General features: G+C 44.6%; 6 non-coding genes across 6 annotated transcripts; 4 read left to right on the top strand and 2 right to left on the bottom strand.

Annotated features, from left to right (window-relative positions):
* Window positions 1-7,525: 7,525 nt before the first annotated feature.
* Window positions 7,526-7,598, top strand: trnav-uac (transfer RNA valine (anticodon UAC)). Its single transcript has one exon. It is a non-coding gene; the product is annotated as a tRNA-Val (tRNA).
* A 6,450-nt stretch (window positions 7,599-14,048) lies between these two features.
* On the top strand, window positions 14,049-14,122 carry trnan-guu (transfer RNA asparagine (anticodon GUU)). Its single transcript has one exon. It is a non-coding gene; the product is annotated as a tRNA-Asn (tRNA).
* A 441-nt stretch (window positions 14,123-14,563) lies between these two features.
* Window positions 14,564-14,636, top strand: trnaa-cgc (transfer RNA alanine (anticodon CGC)). The gene has a single exon. It is a non-coding gene; the product is annotated as a tRNA-Ala (tRNA).
* Window positions 14,637-17,143: 2,507 nt separating this feature from the next.
* Window positions 17,144-17,227, bottom strand: trnal-cag (transfer RNA leucine (anticodon CAG)). The gene has a single exon. It is a non-coding gene; the product is annotated as a tRNA-Leu (tRNA).
* Window positions 17,228-17,305: 78 nt separating this feature from the next.
* trnak-cuu (transfer RNA lysine (anticodon CUU)) lies at window positions 17,306-17,378 on the bottom strand. Its single transcript has one exon. It is a non-coding gene; the product is annotated as a tRNA-Lys (tRNA).
* An 8,990-nt stretch (window positions 17,379-26,368) lies between these two features.
* On the top strand, window positions 26,369-26,440 carry trnag-ucc (transfer RNA glycine (anticodon UCC)). The gene has a single exon. It is a non-coding gene; the product is annotated as a tRNA-Gly (tRNA).
* The last annotated feature ends 1,236 nt before the right edge of the window (window positions 26,441-27,676 follow it).

The following is a 27,676-nucleotide window of genomic DNA, read 5'->3' as shown; positions in this document are numbered from 1 at the left end:
TCCATTCAGCCCACCATGCTTGTGCCAGCTCTTTGAAAGCGCTATCCAATTAGTCCCATTTCCCGCTCTGCTTTTCCCCCACAGCCCTTTTGGAGGCTTTGTAATAGTAGGTGTATAATGGAAATACATATATATGTATATGTGCAAATTTAGTTGCAAATGATTGTCTCTCAATCTTTTACTCTTTAGATTCTTCTCCTTTATAAACTGGGCTTTGCTTGTGCGTAAATGAATGTTGCTGAGAGATTGTCCCTGTAACTGAGTGAGGGATCATGCTGTGTATTAGTTTTTTAAAAAAACACTTTTTTGCTTTGGCTCTTTTATACGTCATGAATTTGTTTGAACTCTTTGGCAGATTGGAAAAAGCCACTAACTGTAAGTTGACCACAAACTACAGGCTTTTCGTCTATTGCTAATTAAAACAAGAGAAAAGAACAAAGGTAAAGTTCGTTCACCTTTGCAAACTGCAACATAAAGGGTGAATTAGCAAAAAATGACCAGGGTTTTGTCGCCTGCTCCAGGAACAGAAGAGAAAATGAGCACAGGGGTAATGTGGACCATGCAGAAAACACTAACCAGGGCAGACAGACAGACCAGAACCTTTTAGGGGAGAGGTGAGAGGGAGTGGGTGAGTGAGGGAGTGAATTTCAAAGCAGTAGAGAAAACCCTGCAAACTTGTATTAGAGAGAGAGAGAGAAGCAACTTGTGCTCTTCAGCCTGCCCTGAGTGTCTTTCTGTCTCTCTCTCTCTCCCAACTTTTCTCTCTTTTCTTTAGATTCTCTGATTTGTAACTGGGGAGTTTCTTTGTCAGTGGTGTTTGGTGAGAGATTGCCTGCCTATGTAATGGAGTGAGTGAGTGAGTGAGTGAGTGAGTGTGAATGTGTGTGAGTGAGTGAGTGTGAGGGAGCTCTGGGCTCTTGCTGTGCCCTTTCAATCACTTGCTTTGTTTTTAATCAATTCCTTTTCACCACCTCTCTCTCCCTACAGAGGATTTTTTTTTGTGGAAATGCTGTAACATGAAGATGTGGAAAGAGAATTTTTGGGAGGAGGAGGAATCCTTGGACAAGAAGCTTTCTCTCCACAGGGAACTGACCGAGGCCTTCATCCCAGGCTGCACTCAATGTGGCTCACGTGAATTGTGTCTGGGTCACTGTGGGATCGGTGGGAGCACTGTGGGATCACGGGTTGCTGTGGGATCACTGGGATACTGCAGGTTCACTGGGACACTGGCGGCCATTTTGTTTCAGCTTCATGGGGTGACAGGAGAAACTACTTTACCCATTCTATGTAATATAGAAATATTATATACATATATATATATATATATATACATATATATATATCTTATTTTATATACACATGAAAGTCTCTTAAACATTTACACAAATTCAGTTTGGATACTGGGACCTCTGGGTGCACTGTGGGATCACTGGGATCACTTTGGGAGCACTGTGACATTATCACTGGGTGTGCAGGAGGATCACTGGGTCACTCTGCGATCACTGTGGGATCACTGGGTTCAATGTGGATCACTGGGACAATGTGGATCACTGGGATACTGTGCATGACTGTGGCATAACACTGGGTGTACTGTGGGGGTCACTGGGTCACTCTGCGATCACTGTGCGATCACTGGGTGCACTGTGGATCACTGGGACACTGTGGATCAATGGGGCACTATCACTGGGTGTACTGTGGGATCACTGGGTCACTCTGCGATCACTGTGCGATCGCTGGGTTCTCTGCGGATTACTGGGACAATGTGGATCACTGGGACGCTGTGCAAGACTGGGGCAGTAACACTGGGTGCACTGTGGGGGTCACTGGGTCACTCTGCGATCACTGGGTGCACTGTGGATCACTGTGACACTGTGGATCAATGGGGCACTATCACTGGGTGCACTGTGGGATCAATAATCACTGTGGGGACTCTATGGGATATTTACTTACCCAGTTGGGCCGAATGACCTCTGTTTCTCTGCTGTACATTCGATGTAATTCTATGTAGTATACAAATATAGATAATGTTGTTATGATGTTGTGGGAAAACAGGGAATCCCGGAGAGACTTCCTTACACAGATGGGCCGAATGGCCTCTTTCTGTGCCGTGCAGTATTCAATGCTATATATATATATATATATATCTCAAAAGATAAATATTTTATATATACAAGCAAATGTTGTAAAATAGAAATAGAAATCGGGCTGAATGGCCTCTGTACTATACTCTGTTGTACTGTACATTCAATGTAAAATATATGTAACTGTATAATTCTATTATATATTATATTATACCATATATTCAACAATTTGTTGTTGTTGTCAAATCAGAAATTCAGGGGAATTTCTTTACCCAGATGGGCTGAATGGCCTGTTTCTGTGCCGTGCTGTATTCTATGTAAAATATATATAAAGAAATGTACGGGGTTAAATTCGATAACCCCGAATCCGGGCGCGGGCGGCGATTAACCCCTGAGTGATTAACCTGCACCCGGTCGTTGAGATGCAGACAGTCCGTGAGATTGGTGCTGCCTGGTGATTTACCTGATTCCTGCGAGCAGTCAGGCCTGGCTGTGCTGTTGAGCGGCTTCTCACCAGCAGGGGGGCCCTGATATTGCGTGAGTGGTGAGCGCCTCGAAAAGGCAGCCCGCACCTCTTAAAGGCAGGCCGCACCTCTGAAAGGCAGGCCGCACCTCTGAAAGGCAGGCTGCACCTCTTAAAGGCAGCCCGCACCTCTTAAAGGCAGGCTGCACCTCATAAAGGCAGGTTGCACCTCTTAAAGGCAGGCTGCACCGATTAAAGGCAGCCTGTACCGATTAAAGTCAGGCTGCACCTCTTAAAGGCAGGCTGCACCGATTAAAGGCAGGCTGCACCGATTAAAGTCAGGCTGCACCTCTTAAAGGCAGGTTGAACCTCTGAAAGGCAGCCCGTACCTCTTAAAGGCAGGCTGAACCTCTGAAAGGCAGCCCGCACCTCTCAAAGGCAGCCCATACCTCTCAAAGGCAGGCTGAACATCTGAAAGGCCGGCTGCACCTCTTAAAGGCAGGCTGAACCTCTGAAAGGCAGGATGCACCTCTTAAAGGCAGGCTGCACCGATTAAAGTCAGGCTGGATCTCACAAAGTCAAACATTTGATTCAGATTCAAACCTCCGGGGTCATTTCCTCTCGTACAGTTTTGATTGGCAGCTTCTTTTGAATTAAACAAATCATTGCTTAAAATGACTGGCTCCCAGTCACTGTTTTGAAGCCATTTTTCACCTTGTCTTTTTCAAACTGGTGAGTCTGTTTGGAATCTCTGAGAATGTTAATCAAGTCGACAGTTTCTATAGTTTGTGATAAAAAGACAACAAAGAACCAGGATGTTCGAAAGTTCGGTCACAGTTTCGTATAGTATTTGTGAATTATTTATTATTTTCTTTTCCATTAAGGATCTGGTTGAGCTTTACAGTAAAACTGTTGTCTTACTGCTACTATTTTGTTTGTTCTCTTATTGTTTCATCAATTTGTTTGGCAGTTAAAGTCTAAAACAAGCTCTAGTGTAGTGTGAATCTGTCTCCCTCTGAAGAGCAGGCACTATTAGGCACTGGATAGAACGAGTGGGCTGAGATAATCTGAAGGGGTTTCACTGTTCATTACCTGGCGCCCTTCAAATGTTACATTGATATCAGGACAAGCGGAAACACTGAGACATTGGGAGTGAAGCCTCACCTAACAGAGGAGCTGCTTTTTCAAGCTTAGAAATACAGCTGATTTTAAATCAGCAAACATTCACTTCATTAAAGTAGACAAAAAGGCAACTATCTCTGAACTGTCGCCACTCTCTCAAAAACATAGATATTTTACTGATCGGGGAATAATGGTCTTGTTCAAACTGTACAAAATAAAAATCAATTGTGATCTTTTTAAAATAATGAACTGATTTAAAGCATTGTCCAACCAAACAAAGGCACCAAGAATTCCCAGGACATTGAGAGATTATGAGTGGGCAAAACTGTGGCAAATGGAGTTCAATGTGGGGAAATGTGAGGTCATCCACTTCGGATCGAAGAAAGACAGATCAGAGAGTTTTCTAAATGGTGAGGAGCTCTGAACTGTGGAGGAGCAGAGAGATTTAAGGGTCCAAGCACAGAGATGATTAAAAGCTAGTGGACAGTTACAAAAATAATTAAAAAGGCTAATGGAATGTCGGCCTTTATTTCAAGAGGGCTGGAATATAAAGGGGTGGAAGTTATGTTCCAGTTGTACAGAGCTCTGGTTAGACCACATCTGGAGGACCGCATTCAGTTCTGGGCACTGCACCTCAGGAAGGATATATTGCCAATGGAAGGGCTGCAGCGCAGATTCACCAGAATGATCTCGTGGCTAAAAGGGGTTAAATTATGAGGACAGGTTGCATGGACTAGCCTTGTATTCCCCTGAATAAAGAAGATTAAGGCGTGATTGAATTGAGGTGTTTCAGATGATGAAAGGATTTGATAGGGTAGACAGAGAGAAACTACTTCCTCTGTCGGGGGAGTCGAGAACAAAGGGGCTGAACCTTAAAATTAGATCTAGGCCGTCCAAGGGTGATGTCAGGAAGCACTTCTTCACAAAAGGGTAGTGGAAATCTGGAACTCTCTCCCACCAAAGTCTGTTGAAGCTGGGGGTCAATCCGAAATTTCAAAACGGAGATTGATAGACATTTGTTAGGCAAGGGTATTAAGGATTAAGGAACCAAGGCGGGTAGATGGATTTAAGATACAGATCAGCCATGATCTAATTGAATGGCGGAACAGGTTGAGGAGCTGAATTGTCTACTCCTGTTCCTATGTAACAGGCTCGTGTGGCTTAATGGACTCCCCTTGTTCCTATGTAACATGCGCGAGGGGCTGAATTGCATCCAGATCCTGTTTAACAGTCTCGAAGGGCTGAATGGCCTCCTCCTGTTCCAATGCCACAAGCTCAAGGGGCTTAATGGCCGAGTCCTATTCCAGTGTAATAGGCTCGAGGTGCTGAATGGCCTTCAGTTCCCGTATAACACGCTCGAGGGGCTGAATGTCCTGCTGCTGTTCCTATGTAACAGGCTTGAGGGGCTGATTGGCCTCCAGGGCTGGTGTAACGGGCTCGGGGGCTGAATGGCCTCCTCTTGTTGCTATCTGACAAGCTTGAAGGGTTGATTGGCGGCAAGTTCCTGTATAACTGGCTCGAAGGGTTGAATGTCCTCCTCCTGTTCCTATATAACAGGCTGGAGGGTCTGTCTGGCCTCCAGTTCCGGTGTAATGGGCTCGAGGGGCTGAATGGCCTTCAGTTCCGTATAACACGCTCGAGGGACTGAGTGGCTTCCTCCTGTTCCTATGTAACAGGATTGAGGGGCTTTTTGGCCACCAGATCTGGTGTAAGGGGCTCCAGGGCCTGAATGGCCTCCTCCTTTTGCTATCTGACAGGCTTGAAGGGTTGATTGGCGTCCAGTTCCTGAATAAAAGGCGCGAAGTGCTGAATGGCCTTCAGATCCCATATAAGAGGCTCGAGGGGCTGAATAGCCTCCTCCTTTTGCTATTTGACAGGCTTGAGGGGTTGATTGGCCTCAGGTTCCTGTATAACATGCTCGAAGGGCTGAATGGCCTCCTCCTGATTCCATGCAACAGGCTTGAGGGGATGAACGGCCTCCAGTAACGATGTACCGGGCTTGAGGGGCTGAATGGCCTCCTCCTTTTCCTGTGTAACAGCCTTCAGAGGCTGAATGGCCTTCAGTTCCCATATAAGAGGCTTGAGGAGCTCAATGGCCTCCTTCTGTTCCTGTCGAACAGCCGTGAAGGACTTGCCGTCATTTTGTCCAAGATGGCCGCCGTGCTTACAGCCATTTTGTCCAAGATGTCCGGCGAACTTGCCACCATTTTGTCTCAAAATTCGAGCCGGACCTTTCAGGAGCGAGATTAGAAAACATTTCTACACACAAAGGGTGGTAGAAGTTTGGAACTCTCTTCCGCAAATGGCAATTGATACCAGCTCAATTGCTAAATTTAGATCTGAGATAGATAGCTTTTTGGCAATCAAAGGTATTAAGGAATATGGGCCAAAGGCGGGTATGTGGAGTTAGATCACAGATCAGCCATGATCATATCAAATGGCGGAGCAGGAACGAGGGGCGTGATTGGCCGACTCCTGTTCCTATGTTCCTATGATATTATTTACATAGAATTCCGACAGGCATTTGATAAGGTTCCACACAAGAGACTGTTGGCAAAAATGAAAGTCCATGAAACTTGAGGCAATGTATTGACATGGGTAGAGAATTGGTTCGAAGATGGGAGACAGAGAGTAGGGACAATGGGTACATCCTCCAATGGGCAGCATGGGATGAGTGGTGTCCCCCAGGGATCTGTAACGGGGTTCTCAGCTTGTCACCATATTTATCAATGACTTAGATGAAGGAAGAGAGAGTCGTCTATCCAAGTTTGCTGATGAAACTAAATCAGGTGGTACAGTGAGTAGTGTGGAATGCGATTGGAAAGTTGCAAAGGGACATTGATAGATTAAGTGAGTGGGCAAAACAATGGCAGATGGAGATCAATGTGGGGTAATCCACTTTGGACCTATGGTCAGGGTATTTTCCAAATGGTAAGAAGCTAGGAACTGTGGAGAAGCAGAGAGAATTAAGGGTTCATTTCCATAAATCAGTAAAAGCTAACGGATGGGTCCAAAAATAATTGAAAAGGCTAACGGAGTGTGAGCCTTTATCTCAGGGGCTGGAATATAAAGAAGTGGAAGTTATGTTCCAGTTATATAAAGCTCTGGTTAGACTGCGTCTGGAGTAACTGCGTTCAGTTTTGGACACTGCACCTCAGGAAGGATAGATTGGCCTTGGAGGGGGTGCAGAGCAGATTCACCAGAATGTTACCGGGGCTGAAAAGGTTAAATTATGAGGACAGGCTGCATGGACTCGGCTCGTATTCCATCGAGTATAGAAGATTGAGGGGCGGTCTGAGCGAGGTGTTTCACATCTTTAAATGATTCGATAGAATAGAGAGAGAGAATCAATTTCCTCTGGGGAATCAAGAACGAGGGGGACATAACCTTAAAATTAGAACCATGCCATTCAGGTTCGAAATCAGGAAGCACTTTTTTACACAATGGGCAGTAGAAGTCGGGAACTCTGTCCCCCAAAAGCCTGTGGATGCTGGGGCCAATTGAAGCTTTCAAGACTGAGATCGATCGATTTTTGTTGGGTCAGGGTATCGAGGGACAGGGAGCAAAGGCAGGAAAATGGATTTGAGGTTCAGATCATCTCTGATCTCATTGAAGGGCGGAACAGGTTCAAGGGGCTGAATGGCCTCCTCCTGTTCCCAATGGAAATGTTGAGAATATGCTTTGTTGAGGCTGTGACGTCAGGGTCATCCCCTGTCCAAACAAGGCAGGCCACATTTGGGAGTTTAATAACTTTGAAATGAACATTTTTCTTTTGTGACTTGTCAACTTCGATCAATTGAATTGTTATGAATGAGAATCAATGCAGTCATTCGAACTTCTGGCTGATGATTGAACAGAGGTTTCTGTAGTGTAGTGGTTATCACGTTTGCTTTACATGCGAAAGGTCCCTGGTTCAATCCCGGGCAGAAACATTATGTTGGGGCAAATTTATTTTCTCATTGTGAAATAGCCGGTCCTGTTAAATTTAACACAAATTCGTGGTCTCACGAGCATTGAACATTTTAAACCGAGCCCTTAAAAATACAGTGTGTAAAATGAGAAGGGATAAAAAGTTCATCGCATAAAATAAATTATTAAAGTTTTCCAAATTCCCTCAGTGGCCTTTCATTCTGCAAAATAACCTTATCGGTTAATTAATGGTGATTAAAACAATGATTGTCTTTTTTTTTCTCTTCCATGCGATTGATATAACAAGTGATCAAAAGTTGCTTCCCTGACCAGGAATCGCACCGAGGCTACGAAGGTAACAGCGCCAAATCCGAATCACGAGACCACCAGGGAACTCTGATGGTTGTATTATCAGATTTAACATGGAATTCCCTTTCTCTGTGATTCAACTTTTAATTCTTTTTAGCTCCTGATTGCGGATATTCCCGTGTTTCAATAGGAATAAAGTGCAATAGGCTCAGGAAAACCCGGGGAGGTGGCATCCCGCTCACCGAGCCTTTCCAGCAGCATTTATCTCACCAAGCACTGGAGTGAGTGAAACTGTCTCCTGGCGGGGGGTCTCAATGTGGAAAGGGTGGCGAATGAGGGAATCATTTGTCAGTGAGGATGGCCGAGCGGACTAAGGCGCTGCGTTCAGATCGCAATCTCATTTGGAGGCGTGGGTTCCAATCCCACTTCTGACATCTGCTATTTTATTTGCCGCTTGAGCTGCAGTTGATTTTTCGGCCCAGTTGATTTGCTCTTCCCGCAATCACCAACCCGGTCTCGATCCACGGCACGTTTTGACGCCCACCGGCTCGTCCCTGAACCGAGCTTTAAACGAAAGTATGCTGGAAGCACAAGGCGGTCATTCAACAACTGTGGAGAGAACAGACACTTGGGGAAATGTACCATAGGAACAGGAGTCGGCCATTCAGCCCCTCGAGCCCGCTCCTCCATTTGATGAGATCATGGCTGATCTGTGATCTAACTCCATATCCCTGCCTTTGGCCCATATCCCTTAATACCTTTGGTTGCCAAAAAGCTGTCTATCTCAGATTTAAAATTAACAATTAAGCTAGCATCAATTGCCCTTTGCGGAAGAGAGCTCTAAACTTCTACCATCCTTTGTTTGTAGAAGTGTTTTCTAATCTCACTCCTGAAAGGTCTGGCTCTAATTTTTGGACTGTGCCCCCGAGTCCTAGAATCCCCAACCAGAGGAAATAGTTTCTCTCTATCCAGAAAACGTCAATGACACAGTCAATGAAAGGTGCAGTTCACGAAGGCGGCTCACCAGCACCTTCTCAAGAGCAATTCGAGATGGGCAATAAATGCTGACCTTGCCATTAACACCCACATCCCATGAATGAAGACAAAAAAAGTCGCCTGCATGGCCGAGTAATTTCCTGCTGCTAAACGACGGGAAGAATGAAACCATCGGCTTCAGTCCTTTGAACGAACTGTATACACTTGCCGTCGAGCTCAATCCCCACTTGGTCCTCTGCCCCGAATATCCACTGCATCAGAAAATCCTCCATAACATAGAATCACAGCATGGAAACATCATAGAAGGAGGCCATTCGGCCCATCGTGCCCGTGCCAACTCTTTGAAAGAGCTATCCAATTAGACCCGCTCCCCTTCCCTTTCCCCATCGCCCTGCAACATTTTCCCCTTCAAGTATTTATCCAGTTCCCCTTTGAATGTTATTATTGAATCTTTTTCCACCACCCTTTCAGGCAGTGCATTCCAGATCATGTCAACTCGCTGCGTAAAAAACATTCTCCTCATCTCACCTCTGTTGCCAATTACCTTAAATCTGTGTCCTCTGGTTACCATCCTTTCTGGCACTGGAAATAGTTTCTCCTGATTTATTCTATCAAAACCGTTCATGATTTTGAACACCTCTGTTAAATCTCCCCTTAACCGTCTCTGCTCTAAGGAGAACAACCCCAGCTTCTCCAGTCTCTCCACCTCACTGCAATCCCTCATCCCTGGCACCATTCTAGTAAATCACCTCTGCACCCTCTCCAAGGCCTTGACATCCTTCCTAAAGTGTGGTGGGCAGAATTGTGTGATGGCCAGCTGGGGTCTAACCAGTGATTTATAAAGGTTCAGCATAAGTTCCTTGCTTTTGTACTCTATGCCTCTATTAATAAAGTCAACGATTCCGAATACGTTTTCGTTTACAATCTCTTCAACTTGTCCTGCCACCTTCAAAGATTTGTGTACGTATACCCTCAGGTCTCTCTGTTCCTGCACCCCCTTTAAAATTGCACCATTTATTTTAAAGAGCTGGCCAACGCACGATGGGCCGAATGGACTCCTGCGATTCCATGATTCCATGTTTTTGATTACACCTCTATGAAGCGCTTTGGGACATCCCCCAGAAGTGGGAGTCAGCAGTTCACTTTCTCCCTTAACACTTCCATCTGACCTGGGCTGGACTAAATAGGTGTTTTCGTGGTGTAATGGTTATCATGTTGGCGTCACACGCGAAAAACTCCCGGTTTAATCCCGGGACAGAAACAATTTGCTGGAACTTGCTCCTCACAAACCTCCAGGCACGAGCTTTCTCTCGTGTAAATTGGGCTGCAATCCTTTCACATTCAACAACGGCTGCACCAGATTCCTCGTCTCATCACCACTGAACACTTTGAAGCAGACTCCAAAAATAAAGTGCGTAAAATGAGAAGGGATGAAAGTCAGAGAAGTTCGCGTCGTTTCGACATTTACTCGGCAAACTTGTTAGCATTTCGTTCAGTGTGAACCAGAAAGTTGTGGGTTTATTAATGGTAATTGAAAGAATCATCTAAGAGACTTGGATAATTTTGCGTAATTAAGTGAACTGTTTTGTAAAAACAAATGCGCTGACCGGGAATCAAACCCGGGCCATAGTGCTGAAAGCGCCGAATTCTAACCACTCGATAACCATAAACCCGACTTATACATTGTCAACAGATGGTTATAAATATATTGGGCTGCAGCCGTGTTAGATTGAAAATATATTTCTGATTTGTAAGATGTAAATGCATTTCATGACTGCTGCTTACAAATCTATTTAGATATATCTTTTAGTTATTCCTTTTTTGTGGGGTATATATTGTAAATGTATTTTCCGGATATTTATTTCTCTATGTCTTACTTTTCATTACACACAAATACATAACACAGATACACAGAGATATAATGATAACCACCAAGCAGTTACACCCAAATGTATTTATAAGTGTCACAGGTGCAATCATATATATTTATAACAAGATATATCATATTGTAAAAATAATCAAAATAAATTTATAAATGGCACACATAACTTAAACACTCAATTTATAAAGAAGCATGACATCCATTTATACACATCCATAGTTTAAATTTTCACACCGTCCTGTTAGCAGTCCTGAACAAAGTCCAAACACCGAAAGTCTCAGCGTTTTTTCAGATGCTGCCTGTCCTGTTATGTATTTTGAGCAGTTCCTTTCCTGTGATGTGATGATTCTGGGTTCCGGGTGTGTGTCATTGGATTTGCTGCAGTCATGCTGCCGCGGACAGGTGAAGGCTGCTTCTGAGGCTGCCTGATACCCGGTGGGAGTGGGCGGGATTTGGAAATCTGAAATAAATGAAATGGTGCATGAGAAACTTTCATAAAGGTAAATAACCCGATCGCTACCATCAGACCTCGTAGCGCAACGTTAGCGCGTCTGAATCTAAATCAGAAAGCTGCGTATTTAAATCACGGCGGGGGTCGCATTTGGTTTTAGCGCTGGTAGAATTCTGAATAATTCCGGAATTCATATTGCATTCCCTTTTTCACAATAAACAGAACCCTGCTCTGAATTCTGCCTCACTAGTTCCCCAGTGTCAGGGAGAAAAGCGTCTGATTCACTCATTTATTTATTGCACGAAACATACACAAACACACTTATGAATTCAAAATCAGCCTGCAGCTCCACACGCACAGAGATAAACGCAGTCAGATAGACAGGGAAAAACCGGGAAAAAGACAAACCGGTTTGTCACAGAATTGCCTGTACCTCCACGGTCGAATGTCAGGGCTTTTGTTGTTCGCTTTCGTTCCACACCCTGGAATTCAGGAGAATCTGGTACATGGTTTGTTGGATAAGGCACGGGCGCGATGGCCCGAATGGCCTGCTTCTGAGCTGTATCCTTCGAAGATTCTGAACTCAGCCCCTGGGAGGGGAGGCCGGTTCATGTGGAAAAAGATCCGGATGAGAATGATCTGATTCATAAAGGGGAGGGAAATTAGGGAGCTCCTTCGGAACATTAATTACTTGAAAATGAAGACATTTTCCAGAGTATCTTGTTTGGTTTTGATGAATGAAATGTTTGTAAAAAGGCATCCGTGGAGAAGGATTGTGAGCTTTTAGGACTCGAGGGGAAATGAGGAGATTTTTTTTTTCACACAGAGGGTTGTTCCGATCTGGTAGCCACTCCCTGAAAGGGTGGTGGAAGCAGCTTTCATCGGAACTTTCAAAAGGCAATTGGACAGTTACTTGAAGAGAACTGATTTGCAAGGTTACGGGGAAAAGGCTGGGTTTTTTGGACTAAATTGGACAGCTCTTTCAAAGAGTAGGCACGGCAACACGGCCGAATGGCCTCCTTCTGTGCTGTAATATTCTATGATTCTGGTCCATGATTTTAGTGTGGGACAGGAGAGATGTTGTTTAAAGAGAAGTAAAAATGTCCCAATCAGAGCAGAGAGAGGTGACTGGTCAGTTCTCCTCTGCCCAGTATAAGTCAGCAGCGGTTACCAGTTCGCTTTACACGCGAACGGCCCTGCTTTCGATCCTGGGCGGACAATTTAAGTTGCAATTGCTGTTTACAATCTATATTAATGACTGAGATGAGGGGACCGAGTGCAATGTATCTAAGTTTGCTGATGATACAAAGGTCGGTTGGAAAGTAAGCCGTGAGGAGGACGCAAAGGGAGGTGGACAGGTTAAGTGATTGGGTAAGAAGGTGGCAGTTGGAGGATAAAGTGGGAAAATGTGAAATTGTCCACTTTGGTAGGAAGAATAGAAAAGCAGAATATTTTTTAAAAGGTGAGAGTCCAATAAATGTCGGTATTCAGAGGGAGTTTGGTGAACTTGTAAACAAATCACAGAAAGTTAACATGCAGGAACAGCAATCAATTAGGAAGAAAAATGGTATGTTTGCCTTTTTGAAAGGAGGTTGGAGTATAAGAGTAAGGAAGTCTTGCTGCAATTAAATAGGGCTTTGGTGAGAACACACCTGGAGTACTTTGATGTAGTCTACATGGATTTTAGCAAGGCTTTTACAAGGTCCCAAATGACAGACTGGTCAAAAAAGCTGCGATTTTTTGACCAGAGAGGGTACAGAGGAGATTTACGAGGAGGTTGCCATGGCTGGAGAATTTTGGCTGTGAGGAAAGATTGGATAGTCAGGGGTTGTTTTCTTTGGAACAGAGGAGGCTGAGTGGTGATTTAATTGAGGTGTACAAAATTATGAAGGGCCCAGACAGAGTGGAGGCGAAGGACATATTTACCTTAGCAGGGAGGTTAATAACTTGGAGGCATAGATTTTAAATGATTGGTGGAAGGATTTAAGGGGAGCTGAGGAGAATTTTTTTCACCCAGAGGGTGGTAGGGGTCTGGAACTCACTGCCTGACTGGGTGGTCGAGGCAGAATCCGTCGTGACATTTAAAAAAATACTTGGATATGCACTTGAAGTGGCGTAACCTACAAGGTTAAAGACCGAGTGCTGGAAAGTGGCATTCGGCTGGGTAGCTCATTTCCGGCCGGTGCGGACAGGATGGGCCGAATGGCTTGCTTTTGTGCCGTAAGTTTGCTGTGATTCGACAAAATTGGCAATTCTTTTTTGTAACAGCATATTCCCAACCCAGGCCGCCGTGATGAAATCACCGAAGCCGAACGACGAGGCCAGCAGGGAAGGCATGTAAGAGTGTTAAATATATCAGGGAGTGTTTGCATTCGGTACAATTAATATTTCAGCTCCCAGTTACTGCAGATCAGGGATCAAAACCTGACATCAGCATCAGGACGCTCAGAATATTTTCTTTTTATTCGTTCATGGGATGTGGGCGTCGCTGGCGAGGCCGGCATTTATTGCCCATCCCAAAAAGCCCTTGAGAAGGTGGTGGTGAGCCGGCTTTTTAAACCGCTGCAGTCAGTGTGGCGAAGGATCTCCCACAGTGCAACGAACTAACAGACAAAGCACCGGTGGGCGCGCCGGTTGCAGGAGAGCTGGTTGGCGGTGATATCGATGCTGTGAGCGAGACCAGACCGTTTCCATGTTTCCATAAACAATGTCCCATCCTTTATTTCTGGAAAAGTAACACTGATAGTGAACAATTGCATTTCTGTGGCTGCAACATGTAACTTTGGCTCGGTGACACGCTGCTTTAGTGTATCTTGCAAGAAAAAGGACCAGACGGTCTCTGTGACGCAAACGGTCAGCGCGTTCGGCTGTTAACCGAAAGGTTGGTGGTTCGAGCCCACCCAGGGACGAAAATTGCACCTTTTTCGTCCCACTTTTGGATTCATTGCCTCATTCTGATAGCACTGAAGCCGGTGCCAGGTTTCAATTCCTGATCAGCAGTAACTGGGAGCACTTTAAATGGCTCCGATCTCTTCATCTCATTTCAAGTTTTCTAATGTGTGATTTGGCTGCAAGAAAACACTCTGTGATCAATGTCATCTGAGCATGCCTGATTCGCCATAATTTACACTGCGGTCGGATATCAGGCACATGCAAAAAAAAACAGTGAAATGTTTGTGTGGGCGCGATGCTCTGGGATTCCCTGCCTGACCATCGTCACCGATCCTTCTCTGCAGCCTTCCGAAATACAGCGCAGTGAATGTATCCCTGTGAAATGAGCTCCTGGACAGCAATACGGAAATTAGTTTGGCTGAGGGGTTATATCCCTATCACGAGGTTGGAGGTGTCAGGTTTCCGTAGTGTAGTGGTTATCACGTTCACCTCGCACGCGAAAAGTCCCCGGTTCGAAACCGGGCGGAAATATTTTGAAACGTTGTCCCCATTAAAAATGATTAAATATTGAACGATTCACATTGCTGATTAAATGTGAACAAAGTCCATATCTCCAAGCCCTGTTAATGCAGTCCGCTGAGAGCAGGCGATGAATGCCAGCGTGATATTGGGGGTGAAGGCTGCTTCCAATACTGTCTCATTACCGGTGGGATCTGGCGGAGATTTGATAAGCCTCATCCATTCAACCAATATATGAAACGGTGTTTGAGAAACATTCAAAAAATATAATAACATCCAGGATCCTGTCTTCAGAGTGCGTGGCGCAAAGGTCTGACTCCGGATTAAAAGGCTGGTGAACTTGATTCAGCTTTCTGAAATGTACTTGTCCATCCTTCAGAGGTCATGGGAAATATGTTTTTTGCCTTTCGAAAAAAGACGCGAAAGTTAGAGACATGTTTTGTTTTCAACACGGCTGGTGAAATGGCCAGACGATCATAAATTCGCAGTCGCCTTTGAAACATTTAAAGGCGACTACCTAAAAATCACTTCGTGCAAATTTAAAATCACGGTTCCTATTTATTTCGGTCTGAAAGAAATAACGATAAACGTGTCAGTCAGTGCCCGCGGTGAGACGGTGATGAACTTGTTTGTTGCGAAGTTCACCGCTGGGCTAAAGTTGACGCCGTTTAAAGGACGCGAACCCACTCAATGTAAAGGATGAGCTCATAACCAACAGGTCCCGTCAACGTCAAACACCTCCTTTCTTGTTCAATAGAGGGAGCAGAGGCGTGTCCATCATCAGACGCCAGCAACTTTAAGAAATGGAACAGATAAAGGCACAGATGCAAGTTCCAAATCTTTTCAATGCAAAGTTATTTCACTTTATTTGAAGTGCCGTGAGGCTAAAAACGGGTCCGAGATGATTTGCGTTCACTCGTGACTTGTTTTCCAGTGTTTGTCCGTCAGGTTTGCAATTCAATTTGTATTGGATATTGAAGATATTTCAGGATGATTGCACATCATACCATGTGTAAAGCAACCATCTTGATAACTTCAATCATCACACACTCTGCATCGACGCTGCAGAGGCCCCAGCACCCCTTTCAATATTGTTTTTCTCAACTCACAGTTTTCAAAAGGGAATTGGATAAACGCTTGGATCAAACTTTTTCAGGGTTATGGGGAAACAGCAGGCGAGTGGGACGAACTGGACAGCTCTTTCAGAGAGCTGGCACTGGCACGATGGGCTGAATGGCGCTATCTTATTCTATGATTCTATTAATAGATCAATTTCCGCCTTTCACTGAGCCTCCCTAAATGGAGCGCAGTAATCGTGTCCCTGTGAAATAAGCTCCTGAACAGTAATACGGAAATTAGCGTGGCTGAGCGGTTTGAAACTCTGGTTAGGCACCAAACAGGAAATTTCCTCTCTAAGATTGATTAGTTTATCAATTATCTCCCCCCTTTCGATCTTAAATGTCTTTACATATCTTTTTGATCTCTTCTTCTACTGTCATGCCCACAATACCAGTCTCCCTGGTAAATACTGAAGCAAAGTGATTATTTAATATTTCTGCCATTTCGCTGTCATTGCCTGTGAGTTTGTCGTGTGTCTCCCTTAGTGGCCCTATTATCATAGAATCATAGAATCATAGAATCATAGAAGTTACAACATGGAAACAGGCCCTTCGGCCCAACATGTCCATGTCGCCCAGTTTATACCACGAAGCTAGTCCCAATTGCCTGCACTTGGCCCATATCCCTCTATACCCATCTTACCCATGTCACTGTCCAAATGCTTTTTAAAAGACAAAATTGTACCCGCCTCTACTACTGCCTCTGGCAGCTCGTTCCAGACACTCACCACCCTTTGAGTGAAAAAAATTGCCCCTCTGGACCCTTTTGTATCTCTCCCCTCTCACCTTAAATCTATGCCCCCTCGTTATAGACTCCCCTTAAGAGACATGTTTTGTTTTCAACACGGCTGGTGAAATGGCCAGACGATCATAAATTCGCAGTCGCCTTTGAAACATTTAAAGGCGACTACCTAAAAATCACTTCGTGCAAATATTCCTATCCTAAATTTTCTTTGGCTGTTGATGTGTCTCGAATACTTTGCTTTTTTTGATATTCCTTTTTTGCCTTTCCAATAGATCTTCAGACTTCTTTCCCAGTCTTATCACATTCCCCTCTCTCCTTTATTGGCTAGTGTGTGCCCTTTTCTTCAGTTTAAATTTTGCCCTTGTTTCTTTATTCATCCTTGGTGTGTCATTTCTGGCTCGTTTGTTCTTGCTTTTTAGTGGGATATATTTCTCCTGGACTCTATTTATCACCGTTTTAAATGTTTCCCACTGCTGTTCTATTTCTTTGTCCAGGTCATTAATATGTCAAACATATCACCGTTTGAAACTTCTCAAGTCACATTTCCATGACAAAGCCAGTTGCTTTTGTGGGAGGAGCAAATCAACTTGGTCTAAAAATCAGCTGCAGCCCAATCCACAAATAAAATATTTTCACGTCTTCGTAAAAATAAGCAATGTCAGAAGAGGGATTCGAACCCACGCCTACCGGAAGAGATTGCGACCTGAACGCAGCGCCTTAGACCGCTCGGCCATCCTGACTACAAATTTAACGTTTCATTATGCATCAATTCTGCACCGTTGGCCAGTGAACGCAACATAAAAGTTTTAAATGATACTCGCCCAACGTGGGGCTCGAACCCACGACCCTGAGATTAAGAGTCTCATGCTCTACCGACTGAGCTAGCCGGGCCTGATGGTACATCACCGCCTTATCTATTATTGCAGCAAGCAGGAGAAAGACTCCATTTCAAATTATTGGAAACAATTCTGAGTGACAGGATCAACTGTCACTCCGAAAGGCACGGACGAATCAAGGACAGTGAGCATGGATTTTTTAAGTGGAGGTCGTGTCTGACTAACCTGATTGAATTTTTCGAGGAGGTGACAAGGAGGATCGATGAGGGTAGCGCAATTGATGCAGTCGACATGGATTTTCGCAAGGCTTTTGAAAAATTCCCACATGGCAGATTGGTCAAAAAAGTAAAGGCCCATAGGATCCAAGGGAATGTGGCTTATTGGAGCCAAAATTGGCTCAGTGGCAGGAAGCAAAGGGTAATGGTCGACGGGTGTTTTTTGTGGCTGGAAGACTGTTTCCAGTTGGGTGCTGCAGGGCTCCGTACTTGGTCCTATGCTTTTTGTGGTATACATTAACAATTTAGACTTAAACGTCGGGGGCATGATTAAGAAATTTGCCGGTGACACAAAAATTGACCGTGTCGTTGATAGCGAGGAGGAAAACTGTAGACTGTGGGGGTTCAGGCAATTTTCTGATAACAAAGCACTCAATCTATCTCTGAATGAATTTTGAACGAATACGTGTGTTTGACCCAGCACAGGCACGATGGGCCGAATGATCTCCTCTTGTGGACTAACATAATACGATGATACCAAGTGTTGTCAGACAGAAAAGCAACATATTCCAAATAAGAGCAGAGAGAGGAAACTAGACTAACAGCATAACAGCACGGTGAGATATTGAATTTGAGAAGGATGAGGAGGGATAGTTTATCATGGTGGTAGTCACATAGGGTATCATTTGTGACTTTGATAAGGACCATTTCATGCTGCGACAGTCTCTGGCACTGTGTGTGAGTGTGGGATTCATTCTGTATCTGTCAGTCTCTGGTACTGTGTGTGAGTGTGGGATTCATTCTGTATCTGTCAGTCTCTGGTACTGTGTGAGTGTGGGATTTATTCTGTATCTGTCAGTCTCTGGTACTGTGTGTGAATGTGGGATTCATTCTGTATCTGTCAGACTCTGGTGCTGTGTGTGAGTGTGGGATTCATTCTGTATTTGTCAGTCTCTGGTACTGTGTGTGAGTGTGGGATTCATTCTGTATCTGTCAGTCTCTGGTACTGTGTGTGAGTGTGGGATTCATTCTGTATCTGTCAGTCTCTGGTACTGTGTGTGAGTGTGGGATTCATTCTGTATCTGTCAGTCTCTGGTACTGTGTGTGAGTGTGGGATTTATTCTGTATCTGTCAGTCTCTGGTACTGTGTGTGAATGTGGGATTCATTCTGTATCTTGTCACTCTCTGATACTGTGTGTGAGTTTGGAATTGATTCTGTATCTTGTCAGCAGTGTGTGTGAGAGTTTGTGATTAATTCTTCATATAAAACTGTGTGTTAGTGTGGGATTCTTTCGGTATCTGTCAGTCTCTGGTACTCCATGTGACTGTGGGACTCATTCTGTATATACAGTCTCAAGTACTGTATGTGGGAGTTGAATTCATCCTATATATGCAGTTACTCATACTGCATGTGATTGTGGGATTCATTCTGTATATACAGTCTCCAGTACTGTATGTGGGAGTTGAATTCATCCTATATATGCAGTTACTCATACTGCATGTTAGTGTGGGATTCATACTGTACCTGTCAGTCTCTGGCACTGTGTGTGAGTTTGGGATTAACTGTGTGTCTGTCAGTCTCTTGTACTGTATGTGAGTTTGGGATTCGTTCTGCATCTGTGAGAGTTGGAGTCATTCTGTGTCTGTGTGTATCTGGTACTGTCTCTGAATGTGAGATTCATTCTGTATCTGTACGTAATTATTCTCTCAGATTAAATTATGGTGTTCAATATTGCAGCTTTTATATCTCAATGTTTAAATAGTTTTACTCCTTGTTTAATTGGTAAATATGGACATACTTTCGGATTTGATGCTGGAGGTTTTAACCAGATTATTTGTGTGCTTTTTGGAGTACTATTAAATCTGTATCTCTGTGAGTACTGTTGTGGATGATAATGTATCTTTAAAACTGATAAGGTGACATTTTTGAATTGGTATGTAATGTGTAGATCAGTCTGTAGAAATGGAATTGATACCGTATCTTTCAGTCTAATATTGTATGAGATTTTTGGACTGGTATGTAATGTGTATCTCAGTCTGCACTAATAGAATTGATACTCTATCTTTAAATCTCATTCTACGAGTTCATTCTGAACAGGTATCTAATTTGTCTCTAAGGTTTACTATCTTTCAATATTTCTCAATCTGATACTCTGCCTGAGTTTTGGACTTGTGTGCAATTTGTATCATATGATACACATTTCGAATGGATATTCCATGGATTAAAGTCATGTGTGTGAGAGTTCTGGGCTAGTATTCAATTTGAATCTCGGGGTACATTATTGGGATTCATTCTGTACCTTTGAATCGGGTACCATGTGTGATTTCTATCTGGTATTTAATTCGTAGCTAATGTTGCTCTGTTGTGAGATTGACACAGTGCCTTTCACTCTGAGCGTGTGATTTTGGACTGGGATTTTTGTATCTACCTGTCAGTGGGACTGTGTTAGGGGGAAATGGAACTGTGTCTGCCTCACCTACTCTGCTTGACTGTTGGATTGAAAATGTGTCTCGGAAATTCTGATATGTGTGGGACTGACTACTTCTACTGTCTGAGACTGTGGAACTGATGACCTGTCTGTGTCTCTGTGCTCTGTGAGTGATAATATACCTACTGTGTGTGAGAAGGAGCTGGCTGCACTGTTCCTTCTGCCTCGGGTGGAGGAAGCATCACATTTATTCTGGATCGTTCAAGGGTTTGCCTGGAGAAAGAAAATTATCTCTTGTTACTCAGGAACATGTGAGGTCGAAAATACAGAAGTGATCAGTTTAATATCTCTGTTAATGATCATTTTGAATATCCACAAATGAAATCCAGTGATACAAACAGTGTCAGTGTCTGACTCCACTGGAGCACTGCAGCACTCAGCTTCTCCTTACCAGGTGTGTTGGGCTGTTTTACAACACTTTAGTGACATCCAGACACGGCCCAACCCCTCCACTGATCCATGAATGGGACTGCCCGATGGGAAACAGGTCAGGTTTCTAATCTCCTCTCCCATGGGACTAACCGTTCAATTGAAACCAAACAGCCGCTGTTTAAAATGTGTCCTTGACACTTCTCACCTGGTGCCTGCAATCGATGCTCTTTGTCCAACTCCCCACATCCTTACTGTCCGGCTCCGTTTCCACTCTTCACTTTCCAATAACAATAAACAGGGTGAGGCTGGAACTAAACCAGGAACATTCACTACTGGTTTGTGAGAGAAAGCAGCAATGATTTTAATAGCAGGTTCTTCCCATTCTCTCTCCCTTCCCCTGGACACACCCTGTACACACACAGCCCGAGAATGACCTCTCCTTCCCCCCTCTCACTCCATGTTCCGGGACCAGTTCCTGATCCACTCCGCCTCTGACAAACAGCCCCCGGACTCCCCCTGAACTTCCCCCGGACTCAATGCCGATCTCTGAGACCATCTGCGGACACGGTCCCGAAGCGATGAGCTGCTGTAACGAGGCTGCTCTTTGCTCCCTTCCCCCGGGGGCCGTGATCTCTCCATTCCCGGCTGTTTTAAACCATCTTCTTCCGCTCACTGAGGGAATGGCGCCCACAATTCCCAATCCAAAAATCGATGGAAACTTTCCCCAATTGGAATTTTTCCGAGTCTGAGCAAAGGAAGTGGGACTGGGGGAAAGGTCATAGGGAATGGGGTGCACAGGCAGTTCAGGAACAGGCAACAGAATGGGAATCAGATGGGATTCCACCAGTGCCTAACGCTGGAATCCAGACTGACTTTAAAATCTCCAACTATTAAACGAGATGTTTCCATCCCTGCTGTTTCTCTCGGGGTCTTTTGATGGTAAAGAGCCTTTCAGAGATAAAGTGAGCGGCTGTGAAATCAGTCAATGGATTCTCTACATTCATGGCCCCTATAATGTGTGACTGAGAGAGGATTTCTCAAACCAATCCTGGAGAAACATGGGAGGAAAGTGGGAGTCGGTGTATTTGCTGGGACCGTGTAGGGTTAATATCAGGCAGCAACAGTCGCAGATTAATTTAACCGGAGTGAAACTGTAGGTCACTGAGAGTAATATCGAACAGCCCTGAGCTGTAAAACTGCAGATAGTACAACAGGCATTTGAGGGTTAAATGTGACCCATTGTTTCTGTCCCTCTCTGTACTGTCCCTGAGTGTGGGATTAATAGTGTTTCTGACCCGTGTACAATATCAATGAGAGATGAGATTGCATCTTCTGTCTCTCCAACGCGATCTGTCTGGATAAAACGGCACTTTACCGGTCAGCCTGCAACTAGTACTGTTAACGTCTGTCTGTCACTGTGTCTCACCGCTCTCTCTGTCTCTCTCACCGTGTCTGCCTCCCTCTCTCTCTCTGGTGCTGTATATGAAGGTGGATCCTGCTATTGAGCGTGATTTGGACACAGATAGGGAGTGTAAGACTGATACTGCCTCCCTCTCTCTCTCTATTGCTGGACATGAAAGTGGGATACTGTCTGATATAAAATAGAGAGAATGAGATGTCCGGGCCGGGCCTCACTGTAACTGGAGATGTGTTCGGCTCCAGCCCCAGTTCATGGTCATAATCTTTTCACAGATTCAAGGCGAGAGTCTCTGTGAGACGGTGACACTGGCGGAGAAACTCCGCGTCATAACTCAAACCCCAACACATGAGATTCTCCAAATAAACTGGAATAAGGTGTTTGTAAAACGCTGAACCCGTCAGGGAGGTGATGTGTGGGGAGATAGAACAGGGAAACAGACTGAAATGGAGGAGCCGAGTTGACTTGTTATTGAATGGACTGTATTTAGGCAGGAATATTAACGATTTCTCATTGTAACGGGGCTTCTTTGAAAGCTTCGGGTTTTGGGAATCCTTGAATATGAAGCCCGGGTCTGTCAGGGTTTGTGCGGAGCGCTGAGGTTCGGTTCTATTATCGATAAACGGTTTGAAACTGTCGGATGGAGAGAACTGGAGGTGGAGCTGGAAGATCAGAGGCCGCTCTCCGCTCTGTCACTCTGACTGTCTCCTCCCCTCCCGATTTCTCTGTTTAATCCCCCATATGGAACCAAAGCGGGTCGGTGGACTCTAAACACGGTTTACTCGTTAACAGGACGAAAGGTGAGTAATGTTCCTGATCTCCTGGGCACCAGGCAATTCACTGTTATTTGTTACTGTACAGAGTTACATTTCAGTGATTCCCCAGTGAGTTTGATGCGTTATGTAAATAATCCAACAAATAAAACAGAAACGGAGCGAAGCGCTGAATTCCACAGATGTAGAAAGGTTAGTCGAGCAGTTCTGGTGATTCTTTACGAGCCCAGCATGGCAAGTAGTTTAAATAAATACAAGAAATCTGGTGATGAGTGGGCTGGGGTCTATAAGTCACCGTTTAAAGTACCGGACTGTGGTCACTGCCCCGACTCCAGTCCCATTAATACCTCATCTCGTCAACAACGAGACAAAAGCAGCTCAGAGCCACACTGGCAGCGTGTTTTCAGCGTCTCCCTTCAGACAGTAACCAGTTCTTTCACAGATACAGAGGGTGGCTCTGAAAAGAGCCTTTACATCGAGTTACATTGAAACTACAGCACAGAAACAGGCCATTCGGCCCAACTAGTCTATGCCGGCGTTTATGCTGCTCATGAGCCTCCTCCTTCCTTACTTCATCTAACCCTATCGGCATATCCTTCTATTCCTTTCTCCCTCATGTGCTGATTTATCTTCCCCTTAAATGTCCCTGTGTTATTTGCCTCAGCTGCTCCTCGTAGTTACAAGTTCCACATTCTAACCACTCTCTGGGTAAAGCAATTTCTCATGAATTCCCTATTTGATTTATTCGCGACTATTTTATATTTATTACCTGAAGTTTTGGACTCCCCACAAGTGGAAACATTTTCTCTATATCGATCCTAACAAATCCTATCATTATCGTCAAAACCTCGATCAGATCAACCCTCAGCCTTTTCTTTTCTGGTGAAACGAGACCCAGTCTGTTCAGTCTTTCCTGATAAGAATATCCTCTCATTTCTGGTATCATCCTTGTGAATCTTGTTTGCACCTTCTCCAATGCCCCTATGTCTACAATATGGAGACGAGACCTGTTCGCAGTATTCCAAGTCTGGTCTAAACAAGGTTCTATACAAGTTTAACATAACTTCTTTGCTTTTCAACTTTATCCCTCTAGAAATGAATCCTAGTGTTTGATTTATCTTTTTATGACCTGATTAACCTGGGTCGCTACTTTTAGTAATTTGTGTATCTGTACCACTAGATCCCTTTGCTCCTCTATCCCGTTTAGACTCTTATTATCCAAGCAGTGTGTGACCTCTTGATTCTTCATTCTGCAAGTTTATTAATGCCCTCTTGCATTTTGATGCATTCTTCCTTTGTATTAACTAAATCCCCCAATTTGTTGTCGTCCACAAATTTTGGAATTGTACTTCCGATTCCCGAATCCAAATCGTTAATGTAAATTGTGAAGAACAGTGGTCCCAGCAACTGGAACTCCACTTCCCACCTTTTCCCAGTCTGAGTAGTGACGATTAACCTCTATTCTCGGCTTTCAGTTTTGTAGCCAACTTACTATCCATTCTGCCAGCTGATCCTGACTCCACGAGCTCTGAACTTAGCCATGAGTCTACAACATGGTACATTATAGAAGACCTTCGGAAAATCCAAATATATCACCTCCACTGCATTAAACTTGTCTACACTTTCTGTTCCTTCTTCAAAGATTTCAATAAGATTGGTCCTGTTCTTTGGGTTATCAGATTAAGCCTTGGCCAGTTTACTTGCTCTTGGAGCTCACAATGCTGGTTTTAGAGTCATAGAGAGTTATACAGCACGGATAGAGGCCCTTCGGCCCATCGTGTCCGCGCTGGCCATCAGCCCTGTCTACTCTAATCCCATATTCCAGCATTTGGTCCGTAGCCTTGTATGCTATGGCATTTCAAGTGCTCATCCAAATGCTTCTTGAATGTTGTGAGGGTTCCTGCCTCCACAACCCTTTCAGACAGTGAGTTCCAGACTCCAACCACCCTCTGGGTGAAAAAGTTCTTTCTAAAATCCCCTCTAAACCTCCCGCCTTTTACCTTGAATCTATGTCCCCTTGTTATAGAACCCTCAACGAAGGGAAAAAGCTCCTTATTATCCATCCTATCTGTGCCCCTCATAATTTTGTACACCTCAATCATGTCCCCCCTCAGCCTCCTCTGCTCCAAGGAAAACAAAACCAATCTTCCCAATCCCTCTTCATAGCTGAAGCGCTCCAGCCCTGGTAACATCCTGGTGAATCTCCTCTGCACCCTCTCCAAAGCGATCACATCCTTCCTGTAGTGTGGCGACCAGAACTGCACACAGTACTCCAGCTGTGGCCTAACCAGTGTTTTATACAGCTCCATCATAACCTCCTTGCTCTTATATTCTATGCCTCGGCTAATAAAGGCAAGTATCCCATATGCCTTCTTTACCACCTTATCTACCTGTTCCGCCGCCTTCAGGGATCTGTGAACTTGCACACCAAGATCCCTCTGACCCTCTGTCTTGCCTCGGGTCCTCCCATTCATTGTGTATTCCCTTGCCTTGTTAGTCCCTCCAAAGTGCATCACCTCGCACTTTTACGGGTTAAATTCCATTTGCCACTGTTCCGCCCATCTGACCAAACCATCTATATCGTCCTGCAGACTGAGGCTGTCCTCCTCGCTATTTACCACCCTACCAATCTTTGTTTCATCAGCGAACTTACTGATCATACCTTTTACATTCATATCCAAGTCATTAATGTAGACCACAAACAGCAAGGGACCCAGCACCGATCCCTGTGGTACCCCACTGGCCACAGGCTTCCAGTCACAAAAACAAACTTCGACCATCACCCTCTGCCTTCTGCCACTAAGCCAGTTTATCGAGTCATAGAGTTTCTTTGGCAGCAGCAAGGCCTGGATATCAGACAACACCCTGAGCGATGGTCACCCATCCCAGCAGCTTGTTGAGCTCCTCGTCGTTGCGGATGGCCAGCTGCAGGTGTCTGGGGATGATGCGGGTCTTCTTGTTTGTCCCGGGCCGCGTGGCCGGCCAGCTCGAGGATTTCAGCCGTCAGATACTCGATGCACAGCAGCAAGATAGACCGGGGCTCCGGCACCCACACGTTCAGCATAGTTCCCCTTTCGCAGGAGCCTGTGAACACGGGTAACAGGGAACTGCAGTCCGCCCCGAGATGAGCGAGACTTGGCCTTCGACAGAGCTTTACCGCCGGTTTTTCCTCTTCCAGACATTTCCACAATCTCACAAACACTTTTACAACGAATGAAGAAATCCTCCCGCACTCGCCCTTCTTATACCTTCTGGAGGAGTACAGCGGGGGCACTTGTGATGGGTCTCTCTCAGAGTGTTTGCACTGCCCGCTCACCCTCACTGATATTCTAACTTTGAACTGCTGTAATATTGTCCTTTAGTAATATTGCTGCTCCTCCTCCTTTCCCTATTTCCCTGTCCTTTCTAAAGATCTGATAGACTTGAATATTAAGCTGCCATTCCTGCCCAGTTGGTGGTCAGGTCTCTGTAATGATTTAATGTAATTATTTAACTTTACTCAATGGCTGATGTGAGCTGTGGTAAAATGTATTTCCAGCTGGTCAAGTATTGCAGGTATCGACTATCTCTTCAGTCCGATATCAGGTGAACAATTACTGGCTGGTGTGGAATTTCCATTGATTGGGGGTTGGTGAAATCTACTGGGCGGAAACAGTAACTGCAACAGAGCGAGAAAGGATCCGTCAGAAACCAGTTCAAATGAAGAACAAAATCCAACAGCCTGCAGTGTCTGTTCAGGATCTGATGTTTGGGAACTTCTTTATTGTTGGTTATTTTCAGCGATGGTGGTATAGTGGTGAGCATAGCTGCCTTCCAAGCAGTTGACCTGGGTTCGATTCCCGGCCATCGCAATTAAGTGTTCTTATTAGTTTATTTCCATCAGAAACTCTTAAGTTTGCAATCGAATTTGATGCATATCAGTTGGATATTGTTTCCAAAACATAATCGGGTGTAATTATAGTAAAATATTTTCAACCTTCATTTCTTCTCCCGGTAGAAGCAAAAGAGGAAAAACATGCTGGAAATACTGAGTTGCCAAGGGTCTAATGAGAGTGAGGAAGGGAAATGATATGTTCGCCTTTATTGTAAGGGTGTTGGAATATAAGAGTAAGGAGGTCTTGCTGCAATTGTAGTATGAGGAAATATTGTGTAAAATTGGCCAAAATTCGGTGGAGTTTCGAAGAATGAGAGGTGATCGCATTGAAATGTATAAAATTCTTAGACGGCTTGACAGGGTAGATGCTGAGAGTCTGATTCCCGTGGCTGGAGAGTCAAGAACTAGAGCTCATAGTCTCAAGATAAGGGGTCGGCCATTTAGGACCGACATGAGGAAACATTTCTTCACTCAAAGGATTGTGAATCTTTGGAATTCTCTACACCCCAGAGGGCTGTGGATGCTCAGTCGTTGAGATATATTCAAAGCTGAGATCGATAGATTTTCGGACTCTTGGGGAATCAAGGGATATGGGGATCGGGCGGGAAAGTGGAGTTGAGATGGAAGATCAGCCATGACCTTATTGAATGGTGGAGCAGGCTCGCGGGGCCATATGGCCCATTCTGCTCCTATTTCTTATGTTCTTATGTGGAGAACCTTGTATCCCAGTGGGCTGACGACACTAAGTTAGCTGGCACAGAAAGCATGATCGATGGGAGCAGAAAGTTGCAAAGGGACATTGATAGATTAGGTGAGTGGGTGAAACTGTGGCAGGTGGAGTTCAATGTGGGGAAGTGTGAGGTCATCCCCTTTGGACCATAAAACGACAGATCAGAGTATTTTCTAAATGGCAAGAAACTAGGAACTGTGGGGGAGGAGAGAGATTTTGTGGTCCAAGAACAGAAATCACGAAAAAAAGGTTAAAATAATGATGAAATTTTGATCTTTTTCTCAAGGGAACTTGAATAAAAAGGAGTGGAAGTTTTGTCCCAGTTATACAGAGCTCTGGTTAGACCTCATTTCGAGTACAGTGTTCAGTTCTGGGCACCGCACTCTCTACAATGGCTTGGAATGAAAAGGGTTTTTTTCTCTTTGGGATTCTATGCAATGGGAGGGAATCAGAAAGGGTTTGGTCTTTTCGGATTTTTTCCAG

Source organism: Heptranchias perlo, unplaced genomic scaffold, assembly GCF_035084215.1.
Source record: "Heptranchias perlo isolate sHepPer1 unplaced genomic scaffold, sHepPer1.hap1 HAP1_SCAFFOLD_55, whole genome shotgun sequence".
NCBI classification, from domain to species: domain Eukaryota; kingdom Metazoa; phylum Chordata; class Chondrichthyes; order Hexanchiformes; family Hexanchidae; genus Heptranchias; species Heptranchias perlo.
The sequence above is the reverse complement of the archived record's forward strand: the minus strand, read 5'-3'. Positions and strand labels throughout refer to the sequence as shown.